The 8,818-nt window shown below is 42.8% G+C and overlaps 1 long non-coding RNA gene across 1 annotated transcript; it reads right to left on the reverse strand.

Moving 5' to 3' along the window:
- Window positions 1-1,834: 1,834 nt before the first annotated feature.
- LOC130683932 (uncharacterized) lies at window positions 1,835-7,422 on the reverse strand. Its single transcript, XR_008998065.1, has 3 exons — window positions 6,932-7,422; window positions 5,429-5,650; window positions 1,835-2,894 (listed from the first exon to the last, which is right to left on the reverse strand). It is a non-coding gene; the product is annotated as an uncharacterized LOC130683932 (long non-coding RNA).
- Window positions 7,423-8,818: the final 1,396 nt, after the last annotated feature.

Consider the following 8,818-nt stretch of genomic DNA (forward strand, 5'->3'; position numbering starts at 1 on the left):
AATGTACTCCTATTCATCCCTCAATACCCTGCTCAGGCTCTGAGCCTTCCACAAACCCTTCCTCCCCACCAGCCAGAATTAATCCATGTGTATGATCCAATTCACTCCAGGTCTTGAAGCAGGTCCCCAGACCAGAAGCATCAGCACCACCCAGGGGTTTGTTATAAATGCAAATTCTCAGGCCTCACACCCAAAATATGAAATCAGAACTCTGGGGGTGGAACCCAGCAGCCTATGTTTTTAACAAGCCCTCCAGGGGATTCTGATGCCTAATAAAGCATGAAAAAGATTGAATTAGTTCATGCATCATGCTATATTGTGTTTCCATATGTATTCCACAGTGGTCTGTAAGCTCCTGAGGGCTGATATGGTATCATATTCATCTTTGCATTTCTAATCCTTAGTCCCTAGGCATAGGCGGGATGATCATTTTGAAGGAAAAATCTGATGGGTGAGCTCTGCCCCTCCCTTCTGTCCTTGAGTCCTTTGGTGGCTTCCCACTGCTCACCATGACCCAAATGTGTGCCTGGCTTCTGACTCCGCCTCTTTGCTGGGCTGTGTTCTGGCCACACCCGTTCTCTGTTCCCCATACATGCCCAATGCCTCCCTGGCTCAGGGCCAAGGCCAGCCTATTCCCAACACTTTGCCTGCTACTAACCTACTCATTTCTACTATCCCTCTGTTCTCAACTTAACTACCATGTCCACATGCAAGCCTCCCCAGCCCTCCTCAGAAACACACGTGGTTAGGACCCCCTTGAGACATCACCCCCACAGCATCCTTTTTTTTTTCTCCTCATAGCACTGGTTCCAGTTGTCATTGTTGATTCTTTGTGAAACTTATTTGTGTAATATCCCCTGTAGATTGTAAGCCCACAGCCCCCAGATCGCCTGTGCACACCTGCACCCTCAGGGCCTGCAGCATAACAGGGCGCGTCCTCCCTCAGCCTGTCATTTTTGTTCAGGAGTCTTCTTCCCAAGCTTGCAGATTTCCAGGTCTTACTCACAGTTCCTTTCCACAGGCACAGGGAATCCCAGGCAATAGGGCTTCTGGCAGACCGACCTGCCTTGCCAGAGTCCCCAGCCTGGCCTGTGTGGTAAATAAGGAAAGAGCTGCAGGGAGTTTCCAAGTGACTACTTGATAAATTAGTCTCTGTGGCCTGATTTCCATTGGCTGCCCTGGTTTCTTTTGGTTCTCTGGCACATAGCAAGGGCTTTCGTTCCTGACTTCAGGTTTTCTGACATGACCTGATCCGGACAGGGAATTCTTCATGACAGCATGCTGATTCACTCTGCGAAGTGTTACCTGAGCCCTCCTGTGTGCCTCTCCTGTAGGCATCTCCCCCAACCTCATGGGGCTTCCACTTCAATGAACATCTTTGCATTTGTGTTAAGGACAGAGTGACATGTTCCCCCGTAAGCAACGTTTTGCTAGATACCAGGAACCCTGCTTCCTGGGCAGGTGCACTGTGGGTTTAGGGTTGTCTGGGAGATGTGGGCTGTGTCTATGAAGGCTGTCTAGGAAGTCAAGGAGTCTACCCTAGTCTCCTAGAGGCTGGACTACCCACTCTGGGGATTCAGTCTTTGCTTGTAGGCTGTGGTATTCACTGTTGTGACAAACTTGGTTGTAAGAGAATCTTCAATACTTGAGAGTTCATCTCGGGGAGGGAAAGGAAGTCAAACTTCCTCATCTTCTGGTGTAATCCACTTGCCCTCCTAGCAACCTGGGCTTTCTCTTCAAAGCACTTCATTTTGATATGATTATTAGTTTAAGCCATCCCCTCTCCCTCCCTCCCTCCCTCCCTCCCCACTAATCTGTGGGTTCATCGGGGCAGGGCTTCCTCTGCCTTGCTGGCTGCTTATCTCTAGAAGTCCATTAAGTGCCTGACATGGGGAAGAACTCTTAAAATCCAGTCAGCGGTGGGGAAAGTGGGGGGTCTGGCAGTGAAGGTGGGGTAACAAATGCTGAGATCTTTATTAAACCTGCCTTGCTTGTGCATCTGATGTTTTTTATTTTAGGGCAAATGAGTTTCATTTTTGAGATTTATTACCTACTGTAGCCCTCGCCCATACTTTGAACACTCTCACGTTTCTTGAGTTATGTCCATTTCTTTGTAAGTAATCACTGCCTTTTTCAGGAGTTTTCCCCACAGCAGGAAATTTGTATTCTGATTCTGGCTCTGCCTCTAATTCATTAATCAATCTTGAATAAGTGCCTTTGCCTCACCAGCCTCTGACTGACCTCCTTGTAAAAGGAGTTGATTGGTCTGTATAATTCCTCCAGTTCTAAAATGCCACCCTATTCAGCCAGACAGGGCACTTCTGCAAGGCCTCTGCCGGGGTGTTAGTGCACAGGGGGAGTTTTCCAGGAGTTTCTTTTCTGGAGCTGGGGATGATAATAGCCTTAAAGTGTCGCCTCTGCCTGACCACACTGTCCCCACCCCGCTCTCCACACTGATGCTGGGGAAGTGTCACCAACCCCGAAGCCTCACCCCTGCTGTCCTCCTGATGGGCAGGCTGACAAGGTGGTTTTCCAGGCCTGCTGAGATGTTAGTCCTCCTCGTCTACCAATGGGCCACTCAGATACCGTCAGACTCATGACTCCTCTTTGAGGCTACACAAAAGGACCCCCTAAAGCCTCCTCTCGAGTGCTGTGTGTCTAGGTCTCTTCTAGACTTTGACTCTTCTGGAGGCCACACACTTGCTGTCTCATTTTGAAGGTGGGCCCCCAACTTCCAGCTCCGAGGCTGGGCCCAGGCCTTGCCTGCTCTTGTACACCTGTCAGCAGACAGAGGACTAGGATTTAGTCCCTCAGGAAGAGCATTTCAGCTCAGCTGCGCATTTACTTTGAACAAGATGCTGCTTAACCACTCTCCGTGACAGGGTTCTTCTCACCTGGAAAATGGGAATTTAAAACAGACTTGGGCTTAAATGGTCTATGAAATGGCCTTTTGCTGCTAAAGTGCTTCATAGTACTGGATGGAGCTTCTGTTTCTCCTTTCTCTTCTCCTTCCTCCTCTCTCTCGCTCCTACTCTTCCTCCTCCTCTTTCTTTTTCCTTCCTCTGCTTTATCTTTTTCTAATGTGACATCTAAAAAAATGCATGCTGAAAAATGCTTAAAACTCAAGAAAAGCTTAATAATTTTTTTGTGTGTGTGAAATGAATACTTGTGTAATTGCCATCCAGGTCAGGAAACAAAATGCTAACTCCAGAATCTTCCCAGGTGCCCTTCCAACAATAAGCTTTTCCATCCCTCTAGTGGAACTGCTATCTTGACTTTTTTTTTTTGGTATCATTAATCTACAATTACATGAGGAACATTATGTTTACTAGACTCCCCCCTTCACCAAGTCCCTCCCACATACCCCATTACAGTCACTGTCCATCAGCGTAGTGAGATGCTGTAAAATCACTACTTGTCTTCTCTGTGTTGCACAGCCCTCCCTGTGCCCCCCCACACTATACATGCTAATATAAGGCCCCCTTTCTTCTCCCTTCTCCCTCCCTTCCCACCCATCCTCCCCAGTCCCTTTCCCTTTGGTAATTGTTAGTCCTTTCTTGGGTTCTGTGATTCTGCTGCTGTTTTGTTCCTTTTTAGTTTTTCCTTTGTTCTTATACTCCATAGATGAGTGAAATCATTTGATACTTGTCTTTCTCTGCCTGGCTTATTTCACTGAGCATAATACCCTCTAGCTCCGTCCATGTGGTTGCAAATGGTAGGATTTGTTTTCTTCTTATGGCTGAATAATATTCCATTGTGTATATGTACCACATCTTCTTTATCCATTCATCTACTGATGGACACTTAGGTTGCTTCCATTTCTTGGCTATTGTAAATAGTGCTGCAATAAACATAGTCCTGACTTTTTTTTTAATCATTTCTATTTTATACAAAAGTCAGTTACAGCTTTCTTTGTTTCCATAGACTTCTTCATTCTACAAGAATAATAGTTAGCACCTCTACAGCTCTGCCTGTGGGCCAGGTGGTATTTGAAGTACTTGAAAAATACCAACTCTTTTCATCCCTACAACAATCTTACCAGACAGGTATTATGATTGTTGTCCTTGTTGTATAGATGAGGAAACTGAGGCATAGAACATTAAGTAACTTGTCTAAGGTCACTCAGCTACTAAGGAGTATGGGTTTGAATGCAGATAGTCTGGATCCCAAGAGTGCCGAGCACTCTATCGACCATACTGTTTCTCATTAAATTGAATCTGGAAGCTGCACTGAAAAGCTGTGACATTTGTGAAATCTCTCTCACAGATGTGTAAGAAGAAATCTGCATAATAATAGCAGCAATAGTATAACTTCATACCTGAAGCAACCCCACCCTGCTTCCATCTTTGCAGTGAAACCAATTCAGCTGTGTGTGTGTGTGTGTGTGTGTGTGTGTGTGTGTCCAGAAAGGACAAAGGTGTTTGTCCTTTCTGGACATCTGACTCATTTCAAGGTCATGTTGTCTAGCATCACCTTTGGTGATCTCCAAAACAGACAGGGCCAGATGTCCAGGTGCCCAAGACCCTTGAGTTCCCCTGGCCCCAGAGAGTGACTCTGATTTTCAGAATGGTATAACTCAGCTCTGCCCATGTTTTTTTGCCATGAAGAACTGGTTGTCATTATTCCTCTGCCTTGACTATGTAAAAATAAATGCCTTTCTCTCCTCCTAGGTTTTATTCTTCAAAGACATTTACATCTGCCAAGCACTGCTTCTGATCCCTGGGAAATAACTAATCATAACCAGTGAACCTCAGGTCTTCCATGTGTTTGCTGTTTTCACCTTAGGCAAGGCACTTAACCTCTCTGTGCCTGTTTCCCCATCTGAGAGAAGAGAGCACTGATATCTCTCTTATGGGGGGTTTTGAGTAGTAGATGAGACAGTGAGCACAAAGTGCCTAGCACAGAGAAAGTGCTAAGTAAACACTTATTTTGTCTTGTTGTTATTCTTATTAAGTTGAAGTAATGGCAGTTATTTCATATGAGTTTGTCTTGAATTCTAGCCCAAAGCAAAGATACTTGAATGTTCATATTGACTTGTTCACCTTCACTTAAGATATATGAATTATGCTATTTTCAAAATATTGAAAATAGTGTGTGACTGCCCCTTGCCTTATTCCTTTATGGAAATCCAGCTATCTTGGGACCCCAGGTAGGAAAGAACTAACCTAAGTTCCAGCCATGGTTTGGGTATTTACAAATTCTGTCCTAATTGGCTTTTTACCCCAATTACACAACTAGCCCTTGACTACTTGGGGACTGCAGTCCCTGTCGGAGGAAGGCCGTTGGCTTCCCCTTGTTTTCTTTATCAGTCCAGTTCATGTATTGTTGGTTCCTTTTATCAAGGGGAATTTTGAATTGATTGGGAGAACCAATTAAATTTGTTACATATTATTAGTTAAGGTTGAAAAAAGAGGAAAAAACTACTGACCACTATGCACTTGGTATTTCAGTGTCCCATGTTATCCTCCTCTTCTGCTGCTGTAGAGAATGAAGCTTCGCCCATACGTCAGGGCTGGGCATTCAGGCAGACAACATTGTGGTAGGAGAGAAGCACAGGTGTTATGGTTGCCTCCAGCTCTGAATGGTGGGATCTCTACTCTTGATAGACTTGTGATCTCAACCAAGTCTCTCCAAGCCTCAGTTTCCTCATCTGTAAAATGGAAATAAAGCCCATCTCACAGTGAACTCTAAATGATATAATGTATATAAAATGCCAGGCACCCAGCAAACCCTCAAAAATAGTTAACTCCTTTCACCTGACTCTTCCTGGTAGGTCGAAAACAAGATGATGAGTCAATTTGGTGAAAAATAAGAGTAGAAGTTGGTGACCTGGATCTACTTAGCCACATAATTTATTCACTGACTTTATAGTCATCATCTTACCAGTGTTCCAAAATTGTTTAGAGATAGCTTAAGTGTTACAGAATAGTCACAGAATTTTACAAGAAAAAAAAATGGGGAAATGCTACAAAGGCATCAAGACCTGGCTCCCCCGCTGCCCCTCCAGCACACTCCTCGTACAACCCAGAGTCGATGTCTCAGCTGACAATGGCCGTCACCACCAGCACCATACCGTCATTTTACAGTGTTCTTACGTGTGCGCTGTCTCATTTCATTCTCAGTCATAGCGACTCTATGGGATGGATTGCATGTTGTTTTCCCCCTTTTCTGGTGAGGAAATGGAAACTCGGAGAGGTTAAATACACACTGCTAATTAGTTGGAGGAAGGGAAAAGATTTGAACACATTTCATGACTCTAGATCCAGAGTCTTTTTACCACTTCCCATTGCTGGGCATAAAATAATGATTCTATCTTCTTTATTTCTGAATATTTGACTTATATTTAAGTTTGCTCTTAACTTTTCATTTCCATACAGAAGGTATATTTCAAATAAGTATTTTGAACCTCAGCACTGTCATTTCATTTATATTATTGCAGATCAAATTCCGTGGTAACAAGGTTATCAGGAATGTGTGTGTGTGTGTGTGTGTGTGTGTATTTTTTTTCCTTCAGAAGCTACCTAAAAGCCCAGTTAAAAAGAAGAAGAAATACATGAATTTAAAACCCCACATGAACATGGACTTTTTTTTTTAGTTTGTTGTGATAGAATTTAATTTCTATGCCATTTGGGACTCATACTACTTCTTGAATAAGAAATAGTTTTCCAACAGAGATAAATGATCTGTTCCTAGAACACTAGAAATGGAAGAGGAAAAACAAAACCTCAATTGAAAAGAGTTACAAACAAGTTGGGTCACTTAAAAATACTGGGATGGAGATTCATAAAATAAGAATAAAATTTTAAAATGAAACAAAACAAATAAATAAAAGTTTACCTATTAGAATAGCCCTCAAAGAATGGCTCTAACTTTAAGTCAAAAAAAAATTTATATATATATATATATACAGTGAATCACAAAATTCTCTCACCAAAACTGAGATGTGTAGCTTCTTTTTTTCTTCAGAGCTGCTCATGGTTCCTCATAAGTCTCATCCGTCAGTATACAGGAAAATTCCAACCTGCCAATAAACAATACACAGCCTCCTCTGGTTTACTCAGCCTCCTCTCCGTTTAAGTGGTTTGTTCCAAGTTTGGTTGGGTTTCATCTGGAGTGGTAGAAAGTCTCTTCAGGATAAATCCATCCCTTGGGATAACTAGCCTTTGGGGTGTGCGCTTCCTTTTTCTTCCCCAGTACGGTGTCCCCGTGGGGACAGCGGGAGACTCTGTCCTCATAGTATGCCTGGACAGACCAGCTCCCTGGACTGGTAACTGCTGACTGGGGTTCTTCCTGGCCTCCTGAATTGGCTGTGCTGACCCATTTGCTGTAGCCCGTAGCATGATTCACTTGTCTCTGCACACTGCAGCCTCTCCTCATCAGTTCTCTTGTCTGCTCGAAACTCTGGGTCCTGTCTCAGGGGCACAAGGGCTCCTCTGGTTGTGAGGCACCAGAAACACGGTCCTGGAATCATGGTGATGGACTGCCTTCCATCACCTCCACATCATTGTCTCTGAGTCATGTTAAATGTGTCCCCACCTTAAAAGTCTACAACCTTAAATTAGGCCTAGAGAAATTGTCATCCTTGACTTCTGAATATCTCCAAGATGGTCTGTGTGCTTCTAAAGCATCCCACCCTGGTCTTGAGTTTTCTTTCGTTAGCTGTTGGCCCTGACCTATTCTTTCTTTCACCATCTCCCTTTTTTCCTCCCCATCTTGGTTCACAAGTGGAGGGAGTGTTTTCTCTGCATTGGGGAAGAAACTATACATTAGAGTCTTCCAAGCTTGCACCTGATTGTATTGGGAGTTAAAGCAGTTCAGACTGCTTTGGCCATTATGCTTCTTTTGAATGCTGAAACTGCACACTCTTTCTTAAATTCATGCTGCAATAATCCTAAACCTTCTTGAGATAAATTGATGCCTGTGGCAGCACTGGGAGAGAGATCAGTACATTAATGAAATTTCTTGAGAAACTGTTATTAAAAAAACTCTTGTATTAAATAAGAAATATAAGAATACATTCTTGTTATAAATATTCAATAATACAAAATGCATAGTAAAAAGAAAAACTCTGCTTGTCCAATAACTCATACTACCAACCCATTCTCCTCTCCAGATAAACCCATCATTACTGGTTTAGGGTTTATCTTTCCAGACCATTTTCTATACATTTATATACATATACATGTTTATATACATGTATATTTCTATATGTTTATATACATACACACAAATATAAGAGTTTTGCTTTTACTTTTATTGAAAGTGTTTTATGATATAGTTTTCTTTTATTTAACAACATAGTTTGTAAATCATTCCATATCAGTATCTATAGGTCAACCTCACTTTAAAAAATAGATTTGTAGAAATCCATAGTATGGATGGACCATTTTCATGATATGCATTTAAATTGTTTTATAACTCTTTGTTCTTATATACAGTGCCACAGAAAACATCCTCCTTTACATCTCCTTATACAGCATTTCAAGCATTGCAAACATATATACAAGATGGTAACATGGAAAGTGAAGACATTCCACATCTGCCCTTTGGCTGCCTGTAAACATGAACAGTCACAGTGCCAGGAGTCCCCATTCCCAGATGCTCAGCCTCTGCTTTAATTTGGGTCGTTAGTCTCCATTTTACCGTTCAACCAATTCCACTGAAATGGCACAGTCTGCCATTTGTTTTTCTCTCTATCAGAAAAGTAGTGCAGTATGAGTAGAATACAGCAAATCCAATGTACCGATCATTGTGTACAGGCGTGGGCATGCTTTTAGAATTATCTCAGAAAACGAAGCTGGAGCTCCCAGCACTGCAC

Source organism: Manis pentadactyla, chromosome 5, assembly GCF_030020395.1.
Source record: "Manis pentadactyla isolate mManPen7 chromosome 5, mManPen7.hap1, whole genome shotgun sequence".
Classification (NCBI taxonomy): domain Eukaryota; kingdom Metazoa; phylum Chordata; class Mammalia; order Pholidota; family Manidae; genus Manis; species Manis pentadactyla.